Source organism: Cyanistes caeruleus, chromosome 13 (assembly GCF_971803275.1).
Source record: "Cyanistes caeruleus chromosome 13, bCyaCae1.hap1.1, whole genome shotgun sequence".
NCBI classification, from domain to species: Eukaryota; Metazoa; Chordata; class Aves; order Passeriformes; family Paridae; genus Cyanistes; species Cyanistes caeruleus.
In genome coordinates, this window is record NC_141713.1 from 13,213,261 (window position 1) to 13,232,004 (window position 18,744).

The window sequence follows — 18,744 nt, forward strand, 5'->3', positions numbered from 1 at the left end:
TTCACAGGAGCCTCGCCACTTGCACAAAATCATTACCCAAATTAGCCTGACACACAGTGCAGTGGCTCCAGGTATCTGATAGCAGGGAATGGGAGAGCACCAAATCCCCAAACACAGAGCCATATGGCATAAGAACCATGAATTTTAGCTACATGGTTCAAGATCTGAATCCCCAAATAAACTATGGATGTCCTTAATCTTACTGATGCCTGAAGGATTTCTGGAAGATTTCCAAGCCATACAGCCTCCTGAGAAATTTGTTTGCATTTTCTCTTTTTGCTGCAAATTGCCAAGGCAGCAATCCAGTGATACTCAAGTGCTTGTGATTATGGCATTGCCTTTTCATTCCCCATCTTGAGAGCAGGCAGCATCTTAAAAGATCAAACCCAGCCTGAGGACATATTAAGGATATTTGTTCTGAGAGAAGTTGTCCCCCTTCACCCCAGAACTGGGGGAAAGGAAAATGCTCCCTGCACACAGTGACTGTAGAGCAGACAGGTAAACCCACACCACAGTAAAGCCTTCCATTGGGACCTTCTTCTTTCAAGTCTCTTCTTGACAAGACAGAGAAGTGTCCTGTCAAAGATCAAAGCAATCACACTCCTCAGTACTGCTTTATGCCCATCTGGTTTTTACACTTCAGTTCCTCTTGGTCAAAACTCCAGCTCTCCCCCTGCTCATCTTCTGTCTGACAGCTCCACCACCTCTGAGCACCCTCTTTTCAGGACCCTCTTTTCCACAAAGTCTTTAGCCCCAGGGGCTGATTCATGGACTCTCCACAACCTCTCTGTCAGCAGCGCCTGCTCTCCATCCTTGTGTCTGCTGAAGGCATCGGTGCTGTGCCTGGGAGCGCTGCTATCAGTGCCTCGTCAGGACGCAGCAGGAAACGTCTGGCCTCCGCTCCACGACCATCTGCTAAAACCAGGCCTCCTCTGGCAGGAGTCCAACACAAAGTAAACAGAGTTTCACAGCCAGATTTCAAACAGCAAAATAACTGAGAAATATGGCTCACTGCTTCTGCTTTTCAAATTCAAAACATTGAAGTCCTAGAAGCAAAATCCTTGACGGATCCTAAGAATTCCTGGTTGCCAAATGGATCCATTGCAACTAGCACTATGGAGAAGGTGCAGTAATGTAGCAGTTTTAGTTAGTTACACCTAATTAATTCAATGTATGCATTTGGTAATTTTTAAGATGGTTTCTTTTTCAAGATCATTGATGGAGAAAAATTAATTTGTTAAACTGCAGATTTGTTTGCAATATCTGTTTGCATGGGTAACAGTAGAGAGAATAATTCTGAATCTTGTTACTGTACAATATTTTTCATGGTATAGGAGACAGAGAAGGACTCAGTGAAGTGTGAAAGATTTTTTAAAAGAACAGATTGCCATGTCTTTTAAAATAGGTCAAGTTTTTGGCCTACTTTCCTTTAAAATATCCCTTAAAGCAATGGGGTTGGAATATCCATGATAGTGCCATTGCTATTTTGTTTTTAGCCATGTCTATGTGTGGCTCTAGTTGTAAGGCAGAAATGTTCCAGTGTAAAACTACGATGGCAGACAAAGACCACATGTCTCCAGGAGCATTTGTGAGCAAGTCACACTGAGTAATAGAATTTCAGCAGTGGCTGTATTTTGTCCTTATCTGTAATGTTATTCTGAAACATGTGACTGAGAAAAAACAAACTATTAAATAAGGTGATGGCCAGTGAAGCCAAAACCTGCAGACACAAATCCTGTCAAACCTAATTTATTAACTCTCCAGATTTCAGGAGTGTTTGCACTGTTGTTTGCTTTCCATCTTTAAATTAATTAAAGCAATTGATTGACTTGATTTAAGTAGAAAGGAGAACTGTAATAATGACAGGTAGACTGAAGATTCACCAGATAGCACTTGTAAGAACTAACCAAGGCCACCTATGCTGAATGGAGATAAAATACAACAGTCAGCTGTCAAAACAAACAAACAAAAAATCTATATGTGTACATTTAAATTTTGAAAAAGGATGTTCAAGATATTTAAAGAAGGAGGAAATTCTGCATGCAATATTAATTAATATAGAATAAATACCATCTGTCTTCTTTGTACAGAGCAGTCTGGTGCATATTTTTATGGCTGCATCTTTGCTCTATGAACATAACAGGTATAATACACATGTATTTATTATGTTACATGGATGGAATTATTCTGCATAATACACATACCAGTAACTGCAGTTGGCCTTAGTGCAGCCATAAGAAGTCAGGCAGGACATGAGGAGGATTTCCTCCACCACAGAGGCTTGGAAAAAGGCCAGGTACAAATAAAGAGTAGTTGTGTTTGGAGACTACAAGGACAGGACTTGCCACTTTACCTGCTCTCCCCTGAGGCTGAGGTGGATGCTCAGCACATCCTTATTAAGATGCAGGCTCTTATCCCCCCTAAGCTGCTCCATAAGGGATAGTGCCCTTCAGGCACAGCCCTACCAGAATGTACCCTGTTGTGGTGAAACCCTGCACTGACCCAATGCACAGCCAATAATAAACATCAGTTGGTTACAGTGTTGTACAGCAATAAGCACACTGAAGAGCTTGTCACTGCACACTTCAGGAAAAGAGGTACAGTCTGGAACAACAGGGCCTGTGCACACACTTGGAATACAAATTTTTTGTGGGCTGTATACTTCATTATGAAAAGTGTGGTTCCAGTTAAGCTGTGAGCAAAGACTTCTCTGGTATTCATCTCATTATAATGTGGAAAAATAAATTAGCCTTTAGCAACGGAGACAGTTTTAAGAATATCTTTCTTTTAATAATTACCATTATTTTGCACTGAGATTTGTAGTTGTAACCACCATCATGAGTGGAACCTTTGTTTTGTAACTGATCCTACTCTACATCCTTTGCTGAGCAACCAGTGTGAGCTGTTACACACATGCCTTTGTGTGCACAGTTTGTGACATAAAAAGGCTCAAGAAGGGGAAAGAGGAACTTTCTCTTAGCAGAATATCACAAAATGCAGGAAGAGTCATCTAGAGAGCTCCTAAGGATTCTGACTTGTGAACAACTCTTTATCACATACTACTCCCACTACTTCCTGCGAGACAAGAATATTACACACACAGGTCTGGTGTGAGTTTTCACTGGCAGTTTCTCCCAATGCTGTTCATATATCAAAATCACTCTCACTTCATAAGAGACCATAAATTCTTCCAGTAATAATTCTAAGAAAATTATTTTTGTCTGCCACACTTTAAATGATTGACAAAGATGCTGGGCAGATTTGTGATGCATTTGATACAGAGCAGAAAAATGTTAGTGGCTCTGCAATGATCACACTTCCAATAGCTGGCAAAGACTTATCTTGAAAAGAATCTCACTGAAAAGTTTTCCTCATGAATATGTGATTGCAAAATTACTCATAAGGAGTGGTGGACTAGATCTCATTGATTTATAATCTGAATCAAGGTGGGAAAAAGTCATATTATCAATTTGAATGAATTTATAAGCTTCACACTGAGTTTCACTCACCAGCAAAGAGCTCAGTGGAGCACAGACATTATATTCTCTTATCAGGGTGAAACACAAGAAGTGAAAGATGGTTTATTTAGGATACTGTACAAGGTCCAGATTCTTAATGCCTTCATCTGCTTTTATAAGGCACTGTGGGGCCCTGATGTCAGCAACACATTCAGATTCCAGGTGCAAAACAGAAGCTGTGGGTGGAATGCCTTCTGTGGAACATGCACAATAATTACACTGCGTGCTAAAGTAAGGCAACTGGCTCAGCTGTCTGAAGGATGGAACTTTTCTGTTAGGCCATTCTGTTGGGCTAAAGCAACCTTCTGTGGGATTGGAGCCAAGAACATTGAAAAGAAAATGTTGTTCATAATCCATCTGGCTGAAATCTTATCCTATCTAAGCAGTAGATGTAGCTCAGAGCCAAAATTAGGCTATTGAGAGAGGTACCAGTGAGATGGGGATGAAGCCAGAGATCTGGTGAGAGAACCCTGTCCCTGGCAGACAGCAACCTGTGAAAGGGATGGGAGGAAAAGGCTGGGGAGCAGCTCCTATGCCAGATGAGCATGGCAGTGAATGAATCAGCAGTGGTGGTTGTGGTCTCAGTACCCATGGTCTTAACTGTGCTTGGGTTGGATGCTCAGCTCAGCAAGAAACCCAGAATCAAATCAGTTTAGATAAGAGAGGAATGGCATCCCTTATCAAGATGCTTTATCAATGTCTTAATTAGTTGAACAATTCTGTATCACTACTCTTACAAATGAATACCACATACAGCCAAGACACAACTGTTCCCACACTATCAGGTTTCTAACATTGCTCTAACAATTCAAAAGAAAAAAGAAAAAAAGGTATAAATTTCAGTACAAGAGAACACTTCATGTCCTCTGCTGTTTATAAGTGAACCTAAGAGACTTGTGTATTTAAATACCTTTTAATAAAAATTATGAATGAAATTATGGAAATTTACCTAAAAGCTGCCACTTATATGAGTGGCATATATCACTTATATCACTGACTGACATATCACTTATATGATCTGGGAATAGGAGAAAAGCATGGGGCTTATAATTAATAAAATACTGGACTTTATTATTTGGGATGGTGATCAGGGTTTTTCAGCATTTTTAATCGGAACAATTTCTAGTGGAGCGGCTCAGTTTACAAACCAGCGCACTTTGCAGCTGGGTCTTTTATACTGCCATGCAAAGAGTAAAATAAATAAATTGGCAGGTCACCTTCCTATCTTGATTTTCCTAACTCAAGTAATTTTCTGTCCCTCATGAAGCAAGGAATAGATCTTTTTCAGCATTAAAAAGAAAGGAAGTAGGGGCAGCTTTCCCTCTGCTCATTTTCTTTAACTTTGAGGATAAATTGATCACATTTTGTTCATAAAAATTTCCCATGTTGGGGCATTTCTCTTTCGCTTCTTTTCTTAGTTCCTCCCCTTTCAGTTTTTCAAAGTGCTCTCCTCAAATTCTAGCAGAACCCAAGCTCAAAAATTCTAACTATAGTTTTAGAATATTGCTATTTACACAATGTTGTAAGGGCCAATTAGCCAAGTGTGACATCAACTCAGGAGTAAGGCTTGCCTCAGATACAGGCTGTGTTCTGTCCACACACAGGAGGTAGAAGAAATAGTGTTTAGTCCTTTTATTAACTTAGCAGGCACCCAGCTTAGAGCTGTGCCTGTTCAGGCGTCTAAAAACAGTTTGCACTGACCGTGCCCTCTGGCTTCCTGGCAGGGCTACTCCCATACCAGTAACTTGATATATTCACTCATGGTCACCATAACACCAGCCAAGCACATGGAAAGAAGAGCATCTTTAGAAAATACTTCAATGGGTTAAAAAAACCATCAGGTCTCAGCTACCAAAGCCATGTCTGGGATTCTTCCCTCTGCAGCACAGAGAGGGGGCTCGGTACCTTCTGGCTGTTTGCTACTTGAGGAGGAAAAGGATGATTGTGCAGATGGCAAGTTTGTGCACAGAAAATCTGTTTTCAGAGTTGCAGCAACTGACTAGTTTGAGTTGCTTTATTCCTCCAGCACCAAGGTAAGGAGAAGAAAAGCATCAGCTCTGATACTGGAACACAGTTTGATTAACTAAATGTTCCAGGCCCAGATTCTGCCCTCACTCTGCTGGTGCAGCTTAGAGCAGGTGATGCAGATGCACAGCCATGTCAGAGGACAAACACTATCATGGCACAGTTACAGAGCTTTATTACTAGTAATTTAGCTGTCAGAAAGGAAACAATATACTGCATAAATGCCTGAGAGACAGTTAGAAAAATTTTTTTTAATCTCAAATTACAGATGCAGATATAGAGCACACTGGTGTTACTTTTAAACATTGCAGTCCTGCCTCTCTGTAAGACAGTAGGATTTCTTTTTTTCTTTTTTTTTTCATCTTGAATAGAAATTTTAACAATCCCAGCACACAGTTGTCTGTTGCAAAAAATACTATTCTGCTTTTCAGCAATTTCCTCTCTTTATGAAAGCATAGACAAATTAATGAAGGATAATCATAGCTTAGTCATAAAAACAATCTGTCAATAGTTACATGGTGCTCTTTCATTTCTTGGTCTTTCTTTGCTGGTCTGATACTCCAGTACACATCACCAGGCTGTGGATCTGATAACTTTGGAAGATGGTATTTTGAGATGCATTCGCATCAGCAGGAGGAAATCCAAAGGGAGAGAGGAAAAGTGTCCTCAGCATGATTCAAAATAACTGCTGAATGAGAAGTCAGGATATAATAGGATGAAAAAAAATACAAAGGAAAATAAAGTAGGCAGCCAGAGTCCAGCTGGTGAGTGTGGAGCTGCTATGTGCAGCAATGAGAAGGTCTGTGGGTGCACTGACAGCTTCCTCAGACACTGACTGTAAAATTTCAAATTGATTTATACTTCTTTTCAAAAAAGGTACAGCTAATACACAGTTATGTCAGGTCCACTTTAAACTCTTCTGCTCACCTGGGGTTTTGCTATCACTCCTTAGGGGCTTAAAGAAATTCTTCTGAGAAACAAAAGAATTGGGCCTTGAAAACTCCCAGCTCCAACAGCTGGTGCCACAGGCACCGTCTGGAAGAAGAGCAGTTTAAGAGCTCTCAGATTGCTTTTCTATCTCACTGGCATTACAGCTTCATAGTTTTGACTTACTAGGGATCAGACACAGATATTGATAGCTAATTGAGCATAAATATGACTTCTCAGACCAGCTCTTAATGCGACAGGAGCAGGACCCCTGCTTTAGCAGGGCACTGAAGTGAGGAGAGTGAACGCTCAGACTTTTTTATGGCAAGTATGTGAGCACTGCTGCTGCTTCTGAAACCAGCTGCTGTAGTACTGCAAAGAGTAACTCAGAGCAAGTATGAAACCAAAAGTACTGACACACTGACACAGGATATTCCTTTCAGAAAGTTTTTACCCAGAATTATGATTGTTAGCTATAAAAGTCTTTCTCATTCATGCTTTTTGGTTTCAGTTAGGCTTGGTTTGGTTTGGTTTTCTTTTTCATCATTCTTGCAAACCTGCTGCTTGGGGACTAAGCAAATAAATTTTATATGTGGAACAGTTTTATCACAACTGATTAAATAAACATCCTCTTTCTTTCTTCACGTTGAAGATACCTCTCAAGATTTTTACAGTTACTGGGGCTGTCAGTAATGCAGAGTCAGAGAAGGCAACACAGCACGATGGAGATGCTTTATGGGGCAGCATACCTGAAACTCACTTACTGAGCTGGTGCTGAATCCTCCAGGGACCAAAAATATGACACACAGCTTCCTAAATCCCATAAATGGTTCCAAATAGTTTGTTTTGCAAATATTTCCAAGTGGTTTGCTTATTTTGAATTTCTGAGACACTTATGGATGACACAATCTTAGCATCAAATTATTGCCAAGTGTGCACAAGCCTCTTCCCAGAAGATCTGGCCCGGGGGTGAATAATGTACTTGGTGCATTTGCAACACAATTACAAGGCAGAACACAGAGCATGCATTGCCCTGCTCCGTTGTTTGCCTCAATTCAGACACTCTCACTTGAGCTACTCGGGTAGAAGAAGCAGCTTTACAATTTTTCCCACACTACACTTCCGTCCTAAAAATCTCCCACACAAGCATTCTTACTCCTGCAGCCCCAAAACCACCAATGCTAGGGCACGTGGGAGGGCTGGCATTTTTGGTACAAGAACATTTGGACCCTCTCTACAGTGTCTGCTCTGCTCCCTTGAATACATTTGCACTTAATCAGAGCAACATATGACAAAGGGTGGTCTGCTATGAAAGGTACCTGGGGCACTTGGGCTTAATATCCCCTCATTTCATGTGGATAATGATGCTCTTTCTTCCCCCCACATTCCCTGTTTTCCTCAAAACTGCTGAGTGAGAAAGACTAGAAGTTCCATCTGAGGAAACTGAAAACAATAAAAGCTCTGGTCTACTTAGGAAAAGTGCTGTAAGAGAGCCAGGCTCTATATTATAATACTGCCAAATCTATTGTAATAGAATATTATTAAAATTGAAGCAGTTGAGTTGATTTTCAAAGGAAAGATGTGTGGAGATAAATGTTCTTCAGATAATTCTCATTCGTATTTTCACATATGTTATCCTGGTTTTCATATAAACATTGTATGATCTTATGTGGTATGTAGTCAAATAGCTGGAATCCATTAAAAGCATGCTCCAGCTGTGCAATCACTGTCCTCACAAAGATACATTTTTACATGTGGTTAATGCCAGAAAGAATCTACATCTTCAATTACGAGAACATCAAAATATGTTGTTTATTGCAGAAAAAAAACAAACATTTGCAGCAATCTAAAATATCCAGTCAACACCACATTGCTAAATCTAGATAATAGAAATCCCAGAGAAATTTGAGCTAAATCTGTCTGGATTATAGCCATGGGATTATCTGAATGCTAAATTACTGTATATGTTTAACTCACAAACATGAGCACAGACAGTACAGGAATATGGATGACTGTGCAGATCACAATAAAACTCATCCCTAAGGGACTTTTTCATACACTAGGTAAACAACCCCTCTCAATTTATCAAGCATTCTGGATTGAATTGATGCTGTCATTTACTTTGCTGTTGCTGTGTAGAGGAATATGGTTTAACATAAACAGATTTAGCACTAGAAAAATAACAAAGGTTTTTTCTGTGCACCTCTCACAACACAGAGAGTGCAGAAATATTAATTGGCTGTTGTGTTTGTGTAACTGAATTAAAGAAAATATAACTGTTGTTTAGTGTATAATCAGAAAACCAAATGACATGCACTATTGAACGAAAAGATTAACCCTGATTGTGTTGTTAAACCTTCCTTCCCCCTCCCCCCTTGTTTACACACCACTGTTTCTGGCTTTCTAAGGATAAACAGTGAATGAACCTGGACTGACCTGACACACAGCATCTCTCAAACTTTTCCCCCTGGATGATTCACACATATGTGAGCTGGGACCAAACAAAGCAAAGGGAAAAATGCAGGATGCTGTACAGGCTGAGCAAATTTGGAAGAGGTGAGACTGACTAAGTGTGCCATGCCCAAGTCCCTCCTCCACTGCAAGTGCACAGCTACTGATTACAAACACACATTCCTTCCCCTGCCAGTTTAGCTCAGTTTGACAACTGCAAGTGAAATTACCTTCAGTCCTGTTCATGAGGGAATTGCTGTCGTTCTTATTAATCTACCCCCCAAACTCGTTTTTATTGCTCTCTGGCACTTTATTTGCTGTTTTGCGTGGTCATGCTGTGTGCCAGTGCATGGCACAGCTCCATGGTACGGGAAGCAGTCGGGAGAGCTTTCCCAGGGAAGAAGGCTAGACAGTAATTGCTGCTTCCTGTGAACAGCTACCAGCTGATGTAGATATGGCCACTCTCATTTCCCTCTTTCCCATTCAAATAATATATGTAGCTCTGTAAACAGATTAAATACAATTTTGGATCCTGGGAAACCATCAACGTAATCCTTTGGTCAAAGTACGAACAAACAGATTGGTCTTAGGGAGTTTGGCTGAATCCAGATTTTAAGATATGTTGTTTTTGGCAGAAAACAAATTCTGAAAAGTCACCAAAACCTCACATTTTTACTGAGAAAGAGGGATTATTATGAATAAATGCCATGGAAATTTGGGCATGATAGCTGTTATTGTCAGACTGTGCACATGTGCCAGCACATCGCAGTGTCAGCACTCTCTGGTGTTTGAGATAATGAAACGCCCGTCCCATTCTTCAGTTTTTCTCCCTCTACCAAAGGAGCAATTTCTCACTATTTCTGCCACTATTCTGTCTGCTTCAGTGATGAATGTCTGAACACCAGCTGACCTACCACACAAAAGTTTGGTTGTTACATGAACTGTCTGTGGACTAAAGCTCTCGTGAAGCTGAACCAGGGGTGGCAACAATGAGATATTTTAAGAGTAAAAGCTTAAAGTCACCTAGACACAAATATCACAGCATGAGTGCAAAGCCCTGTTTATGAGCTCAGGTCTACCCAATGACTGCAATATGCATTGCAAAGACGCCAGGTCACACAGCACCCGTCCCAAAGTGGGTCTCTGCATCTTAGCCTCTGCCAGAAAAATTATATACAGAAAAGAAAAACTTGAGAAATAGAAAAGGCAAGTGAAAGGATGCAGGTAGAAAACAGCTACTATGAACACTTGTAAAAATTAAGCTAAACTCATGTAAAAAAGTAAATTCTAAAAGAACTTGGAAAGAGACAGTACTGTTTCATACTATGTTACTAACTCAAAGGATAAATAATGTGACAAACTGAAGCATTAGGAACAGATTTAAAGCAAAAGAAAAAATATTTTTTAATTTCAAACAGTACAGCATAGTCGTAGTTAAAACAATAAAACTGGGTGCCTCATATTACTTGCAGGAACTAGATATGCTTCTTACATCTCTTACATATTAATTACAGAATTTGTTCTGATGTAGCCCAGACACAATTTAAACTATTGCCTCTGTCAGGAGAAACCAAACTTTAAAGGCAAATATACTAACTCAACTAGCATGGCTTTCTGGAAAAATAAATATATTTTGATTAGCATGAACAGTATTTCAGAAGAGAGATCAATTTCCAGCCAAAAAGAGATGAAACCAATCTGATCAGCACTTGTGTGAGTTTGGTAACAGCTCACATGCTTATTTCTATATATGAGCTTAACCACTTTCCTGAAATAGAGTTCCAACATCAGAATGAATCTCCAACAAAACTAAAATCTTTGTTAGATGAGATCTACAAAAATATTACGCAAGTTGGGAAAAATATATTTTCAGATTTACACAAGTATTGCTTTCTTCAGCACAGCCCCTTCAGGTGGAAACTGCCCTTGTAACTCGGGAAGCTTTGTAAAACTCCACTGACACAAACCTGGCTGCTGCTCTGTGCAACACTGAATGCTCAGGAACACAAGTGCCTGGCACTTATCAAAAAGTTGTTCAACACAGCCTAGAAAAGAGGAAGCTCATTTTCATTTCCTGTTGGACAGTTGACCACATAATATACACAGTATGGAATAACATTATGTGCTGCTTCATGGTTAATGTCAACACATTTGGAAAGGCTGGAAAATAAACCACAGCCTTAGTGGAGGTGGTTTCTCTGCTACAGGCCAGCACTTGGTCATGGACTAAGGACCAAAGGAGCACAGGATGCATGACTGCTGTTCATGCTGTACTGACTTCAAAAATAAAAAGGAAAAATGAACTTTTTTTCACAGCCATTACCTGCTTTTTTCCTCTTTCATAAGCAACACATTACAAAGATTTTTGAAGTCCTTAATTTTCCACTGTGTGCTGGTAAAGTGATTTCTTCTCTTCATGTGCTTGATTTGAAAGAGTCATCAGGCAAACGTCCACTAACTCTGCTCATTGCTATTCACAACTTGTGTGCTCAACTCCTAACAGCTCTCCTTGCTGTCCCAGCCTGGCATTGGAGACTCTTTCTTTAGATCATTCACCGAGGCTGAATGAGCTCTGACAACCCTTTCTGGGGATCTGTTTTCCTTTTGCTTATTTCTTGTGATCTCTAGCATCATCTCCTAAATCAGCCAGAGAAAGTTCCTTCTCTGATTTCCTCTGCACACAGGACAGACAGTATTGTACTGTGCCCCAGGCCAGTGAATGGAGCAGAACACAGGAGTTACTCAGTTCTACTGCAGAGCTGTTAGACAGCAAGAGAACAGAAACCAGGGGTTCTGTGAGCAAATCCCTTAGAGCCTGACACTGTCTCAGAAACTCCTCTGCTAAGTTGGGTTGCTACAAAATATTAAAATTATTTTATTGCATTCAGTATCTCCTTAACCTGATTTTACTTTAAAACTACTCCACTTCTACTTGAACTAATCTTCTAATACTTAAAAAGAGGAGAAAGATTTATAAATAACTTTAGCAACTTCCCATGGCCAGAATCACACATTACTTTTAACTAGCTAGTTCCTAGGAAAAGTCTCGATGTTTGTTGTTACAGGACACATTAAAATTCAGGTCAGAGATAATGACTTCCTCTACAAACAGTGCCTTTACAGTGAGTACAGTAGCTTTTCATGCTTCACAATATCAGCTGTGTGAGGTTTTAGTGCTATCTTCTGCAATACAGCTGTTAGTTCAGCCTGGTTAAGAAATGATAGGCAGGTGATCTGCACAGAAGTGAAGTCACTCTTCTGGAGGTATCAGTTTATGACAATCTCAGTCCAGAATTTATTATTTTAATTCTATTTAACCATCTTTTAAGACTCAATTTACAATGAAAAGAAGTACTACAGAATTATGCTTATAACCAGGGCAGTTTAACATGCATTAAAAAAATTTATTAAATGCAACTTAACACTTAATGTAAAGGGTAAATTTTTCAATTTATTGATACAAGAAAATAATTTTACAATTAATATTTTCACTCTTCAAGTTATTTCTTTACAGAAAGAATTCAACTTTTCTTTGATAGAAAATGGTTGCTTTTATCTCCGCATTCCACTTGCTGCTTCTTATGCAGTGGCATGATCTTGCAAAATCTGAGCTACCAACACTGACGAAGTATATCCAAATCTGAGTAAACCAAATAGCTGTTACAATTTGATTGTTACAATCAAATTTCATTTTGATCAGGTTTTACAGTAAAGAACCCACAACCTAGTCTCTGAATTTCAACACATTTGGAGTGCTCTTTTTACTCAGGACCGCAAAAAGTGTAAGAGCTGAATTAATTCAAAATTAGTTTCAGCCAGTTTTTATTCCCTCCTACCTTCTTTACTAAAGGTTCAGAACATTTGAACACAGACACTCACTTAATAATGCTAATAAACCAGTTGATAATAAATTTTATTGGATTCAAGGGCTGTTTATCTGTCACTACAATGCTTGTTTATCTGTCCTTTGACTCTAAATGAATATACAACACCTAAATTAACTCAGGATTGATCTTTGTTTGAGAAAGAAAACAGTAAGTTTTGATAAGAAGGAAGTAAGGTAATTTTCCTATTTTATTTGCAAATGCAACTATTACATTTTGTATTTATGTACTTATTTTTGTTAGGGATTTGAAATCTTAAGTGCTTTGCTATTTGGGGTTTGGTTTTTTTTGTTTTTTTTTTTATTTTAAAGAAGACTTTCTCCATTAACTGTTACCTCAGCAGTCACAAATCCTGGGAAAACCTTAGTTCCAATAAGGGAGAAAACCCATTTTGACCACACAACAGAAATCTTTAAAGCTCTGTCAGATGGGCCTAACCTGGGAATTGAGCTCAGTGTTCAGTCTGGGGCTATTTTTGCCATAGAGTTTCTTCATAGGACAGATGTTTCCCTGTGCCTGAATGTCCCACAGTGGTTATGCTGCAATCTTAGCTCTGCATTCTATCTCACAAAGCAATTCCCATTAGAGAAATCCTTTAGTGTAAGCTAACTTGCACCTTATTACTAAGTCTGACTGCTGACAGGGTAACTTGGCAAGTTTATGAACACATTCAATATATGTACCTTCGAAAAGACTCAGTCCAATTTGTGTTCATGTATAGAAAACAAAGCCTCTGTCCTTTTCCTGGTGACTGCTCACATCAGAGACGTTCCCTAATGCTGTATTTGGATCTTGAATCTGAGGGACTGCTTGGAGTGCTCTGGGGCATCTGCAACAAGAGCTGACTGCAACAGAAATTAGGGGGCTCAGCATGCATAAAAACTAGGCCTTGTATTTTTAAAAGCTATCAAACATTCTGTTGTTAAAATAACATCTCTTTTTAGTGTGGCAGTACAACAAAAAGAAACCCCCTGTGACTTTCTGCTGGCTTTGCAAAAACAACAATTGCTGTCGGCATTTGTTTATGAAAACAGGCAAAAGATAACAAACCAGCGTTCTCCCCCAGCTGACAGGGAGCTACACATCTTTTCCCCAAGCTAGAGAAAAAGCTCCTACCTCCCCTAAGCCAAAATAACTTTTCAGTGTAGTTTAATACACAAACAAGTAATGTGTGCTCATATTGAGGGTCTACACAGGAGTGGAGAGCTTGACTTTTAATTCCTTTTCTTACACTGGCACAAGTTTCTTAAAGAGAGCAGGGAAGCCAAGGGCTGAACTGGTACTACAGACTCAATGAGCATTTCTTTTATCAAGCAACACAGTATACACAAAAACATGTGTTATTCTAGTTTACAGCTAACATTGAATGCTAACACCCTGAAAATGTTAGAATTTGTTTATACTTGATACATAATATTAATTTGCTTGGCCATAGCCCACTATAGTCACTGAATATTTCAGAATATTTAACTGAAAGAAAAATTAATAAAAATACACCATTTGATAGTAAAGGCCAGACCTGTCACAGTGTTGTCAACACAGCAGAGTAACTTTGAAAGCCCTCACCTGCATTCACCCTTGATATGCCCACTCCAATATACAAAGTGGCAAATCCCATGGAAGCAACAGTATAAAATATTTTTTCCCAAAGAATTTTATGCTGTATAGCAGCAAATAATCTTCCAAGTAAAGAGGAACTGGATGCAAGTGATGACAGACCTATGCAGATAAAATATCCATGATGGGCACAAGAGTATTTGGCTCTTTCAGGCTTTGGGGTTTTGGTTCTAAACACCCAGTTGGATTTCTTACTGACTACAGCAGGGGCAGGAAAAAAAAAACAGAGCTCAGCAATGAAGGCTGGAATGAACAGGAACAGCATGAAGAGATTTGTACTTGCTCCTATTATAACCACAGGGCCCTGCATCTAGGTGACAAGACTGTTTCTTTTTCCAAATCTGCCCTGTCAATTGAAAGCCTCTGTAGAAAATGAGTGATTTCTCAAAAGCACCTTGGTAGGTCTCTTTAAGTCAGGTGGGGTTGTCTTCCTTAGACTGAGATCTAACACATAAAGTAACAGTCTTTTGGAATCCCAGTGATCAAATGTACTGGGAAACATTAAGTTTAATTTTACTGCTAGTTTGCAATAAGTAAAATGAAATTTGTGGAGGAGGAGTCACTGATTTGTTCCAATTTATGTAGCCTTTGTTTAAAACAGGACAAGGAAATTATCTCATTTAGGGAAAAACTACTTCCAGAGCAGACTAATGAACATCTAATAAAACTGCCTGGTAGGAGGGTCTACAAGTAGATTTTGGTCCATGACTGACATGCAAAATTCTTTCCTTTTTTTTATGTAACGTCACACATGACAGTATTTCAGGCAGGAAATGACATAAGATTTCCATTTACAGTGAAATGAAAGGTCACTCTGTAGCTTTGGGAACAAGCTCAGAAAGGCCTTTGAGTATGCTGCAGCAGCCCTCTGAGGGTACCCTCCATTAAAAATGTTGCCTCTTACAGAGCAGAAGGAATTTTCATCATTAGTGAAAGACATTTCTCCTTTACTTTGACACTGTCATGTTCCCAAATCCTCTGAACCTCCATACAAATTTTCAATGTGGCAGGCCATTGCTTTGATAAAATAACTTCTCTGTTTTTTCCAAAAATACCAGCTACCACTAGAACAAAAAATCATACAATTGTCATAACAACCTGGTAGTATTACAGTGGCCACTTTGATGAGTGGTCTGAAGAGTATTTGCCAAACCTTTTGATCCCTAGTAATCAGAACAGAAGTGCCCAAAATCCAGAGATTAAAGGATTAGGCCTCAAGAAAGACTTGTGGTATTTCAAGAAAATGTGACTGATGCTCACCACTTATTTTTTACAGTGCTGATGAGATTTAGTGTTTAAGGTCCTTTCCCGTTCAGACATAAAAGCTGCTGTAATCAGAGTATTACTAGGGAAAACTACTCTGGTTGGGGATTCAATATGTTTAAATTGTTGAGCCAAGGTTATTGTTTGGATTAGGTTAGGAAGGATGACACTGAAATAAGTAAGCCCCAATAGTGCAGTGAAGCAGAGAAGAACAAAGAAAAATGTTTATATTTGTAAACAGGAATCTGGATAGCACAAGTATGCTGGTTATAGCTATATAAAAAAATAACTTGGACCAGCCTAGAAACTATGCATTGTATATGTCTACACAACTACTAGAAACAGGAAAAAAAATTCCATGGCACTGAAATATATATGAAAGCAAAACTGGAGACATTGGAAATGGAAGAGACTTAAAAGGTCAGCCTGCCCATCCCCCAGCTCCGTTGCCTCTCAAAATCTGTGTAGCTGGTTCCCACACACCTCCCCAACTTCTGCCACACAAAACTTGGCACACAGTGCTGACATCCATCAGGGTTATCCTGCCAGGAAACAAAAGATAGCAGGGTACAGTGGTGCTAAACCAGTTTAGGATGTCTGTCAGAAAGGGCTGAAGAACTTGCAGACTTCATATATTCAAACAGCAGCTTTTCCACAGGAGATCCATGGCTATGAATAATACTTGGTTCTCTTCATATTTTAGGGAACCATTAGAGATGCATGAGAAAATATCAGCAGAAAAATGTGTTCCAATATACAATCATGCAATTTCAAACACCATTGGATTATTATTACTGATTAGGGGGAAATATCCAACAGCTGTCTGGGGAATTCCCTCAATGTCTGGATTATTGATTTAATAGCTACATATTGTCTAGATCCTACCATTCCACTAATGTCTGAAAATGCTGTACACAAATTTGTGGGTCTTTTTTTCCTACAATTGCACAACAATAATGTATTTTAGTCTGATTTTTAGGTGAATTCAAGATTAGCTATTATACATTCCACGTAACAGAAACATGAAATAGAAATTTTATTTTTTAAACCAAAAACCAAGATGAGTATCTAAAGCTAACAAGAAACAAACAAACAAGCAAACCCTCCCCCCCAAAAAAAACTCCAATCAAAACAAAACCAAAAATACCAGCCCATCCAGGTTTCCAGAAATCTGCTAAGTGTTAAATTCCACTTAAAATTCATTCCAAAATTCTGCTCTTCCCTCTCTCCCCTCCAGGAAATTGGAACTAGAAAAATGAAGGAGAAATTTAAGGTAGGGAAACTATTCAAGTGTGAAGTGTCTGTAATGGTTACAGTTGCTTAGGTTACAGTGATATGCCTTGGATTTAAATTTGACATCCTCTCTGGCACATTTAGAATAAACAGGTAAACAAACAACTGCCTACTAGCTTGACATTATTTGCCTTTGTGTGTGAGTGCTGCAGTCACTGTCTCTGGTTTCCTTCCTTGTGGCTGGGCTGAGGCTGCACAGGGGCTGTGCAGTGTGAGGCTCTCCATGCATCCCTGCTGGGAGGAGGATGCTGAGGCTGCACAGGGGCTGTGCAGTGTGAGGCTCTCCATGCATCCCTGCTGGGAGGAGGATGCTGAGGCTGCACAGGAGCTGTGCAGTGTGAGGCTCTCCATGCATCCCTGCTGGGAGGAGGATGCTGAGGCTGCACAGGGGCTGTGCAGTGTGAGGCTCTCCATGCATCCCTGCTGGGAGGAGGATGCTGAGGCTGCACAGGAGCTGTGCAGTGTGAGGCTCTCCATGCATCCCTGCTGGGAGGAGGATGCTGAGGCTGCACAGGGGCTGTGCAGTGTGAGGCTCTCCATGCATCCCTGCTGGGAGGAGGATGCTGAGGCTGCACAGGGGCTGTGCAGTGTGAGGCTCTCCATGCATCCCTGCTGGGAGGAGGATGCTGAGGCTGCACAGGGGCTGTGCAGTGTGAGGCTCTCCATGCATCCCTGCTGGGAGGAGGATGCTGAGGCTGCACAGGGGCTGTGCAGTGTGAGGCTCTCCATGCATCCCTGCTGGGAGGAGGATGCTGAGGCTGCACAGGGGCTGTGCAGTGTGAGGCTCTCCATGCATCCCTGCTGGGAGGAGGATGCTGAGGCTGCACAGGGGCTGTGCAGTGTGAGGCTCTCCATGCATCCCTGCTGGGAGGAGGATGCTGAGGCTGCACAGGGGCTGTGCAGTGTGAGGCTCTCCATGCATCCCTGCTGGGAGGAGGATGCTGAGGCTGCACAGGGGCTGTGCAGTGTGAGGCTCTCCATGCATCCCTGCTGGGAGGAGGATGCTGAGGCTGCACAGGGGCTGTGCAGTGTGAGGCTCTCCATGCATCCCTGCTGGGAGGAGGATGCTGAGGCTGCACAGGGGCTGTGCAGTGTGAGGCTCTCCATGCATCCCTGCTGGGAGGAGGATGCTGAGGCTGCACAGGGGCTGTGCAGTGTGAGGCTCTCCATGCATCCCTGCTGGGAGGAGGATGCTGAGGCTGCACAGGGGCTGTGCAGTGTGAGGCTCTCCATGCATCCCTGCTGGGAGGAGGATGCTGAGGCTGCACAGGAGCTGTGCAGTGTGAGGCTCTCCATGCATCCCTGCTGGGAGGAGGATGCTGTGAAGAGCAGCTCACGTCACACCACGCAGAGACGTGGCAGCAGTGCAGTGGAGCAGCCCCGTGGCAACACACCCCCCTGCACGAGTGAGCGCTCTGCTCTGGAGCCCCGAGCCTGTGAACAGGGCTGCTGTCCCGGGGAAGCACAGTGCCTGGGTCTGACAGAGGAGATGTGCTGAGAGAAACAATCCCTCCAGGGCTGCCTGACCCACAGCAGGGTAAGCGAAGCAGTAAAAACGGACCTGGGCAAACAAACCTGCTGGCAAGGTAACATTTTGAGTCATACTGCCTTGGTGAAGCATCCCTCTTTCCTAGGATGGAGGTACAGCAGACAGCTGCAAGTCCTATGAAAGACTTTTTCTGCTAGAGGTGGAATCAACAGATATATAAATGAGAGAGGCCTGTAGTAAGAGCAGGTTAATCAAATTTAGCTCTACCACATACCAA

At 41.0% G+C, this 18,744-nt stretch overlaps 1 protein-coding gene and 1 long non-coding RNA gene across 3 annotated transcripts in view; one reads left to right on the plus strand and one right to left on the minus strand.

Annotated features, from left to right (window-relative positions):
- The window catches only part of TEX9 (testis expressed 9), a 48,127-nt gene that overhangs the window by 5,178 nt on the left and 24,205 nt on the right, over window positions 1-18,744 (plus strand). The window lies entirely within an intron of this gene.
- Window positions 12,355-13,650, minus strand: LOC111934159 (uncharacterized). The gene is made up of 2 exons (XR_002867068.2): window positions 13,489-13,650; window positions 12,355-12,561 (listed from the first exon to the last, which is right to left on the minus strand). It is a non-coding gene; the product is annotated as an uncharacterized LOC111934159 (long non-coding RNA).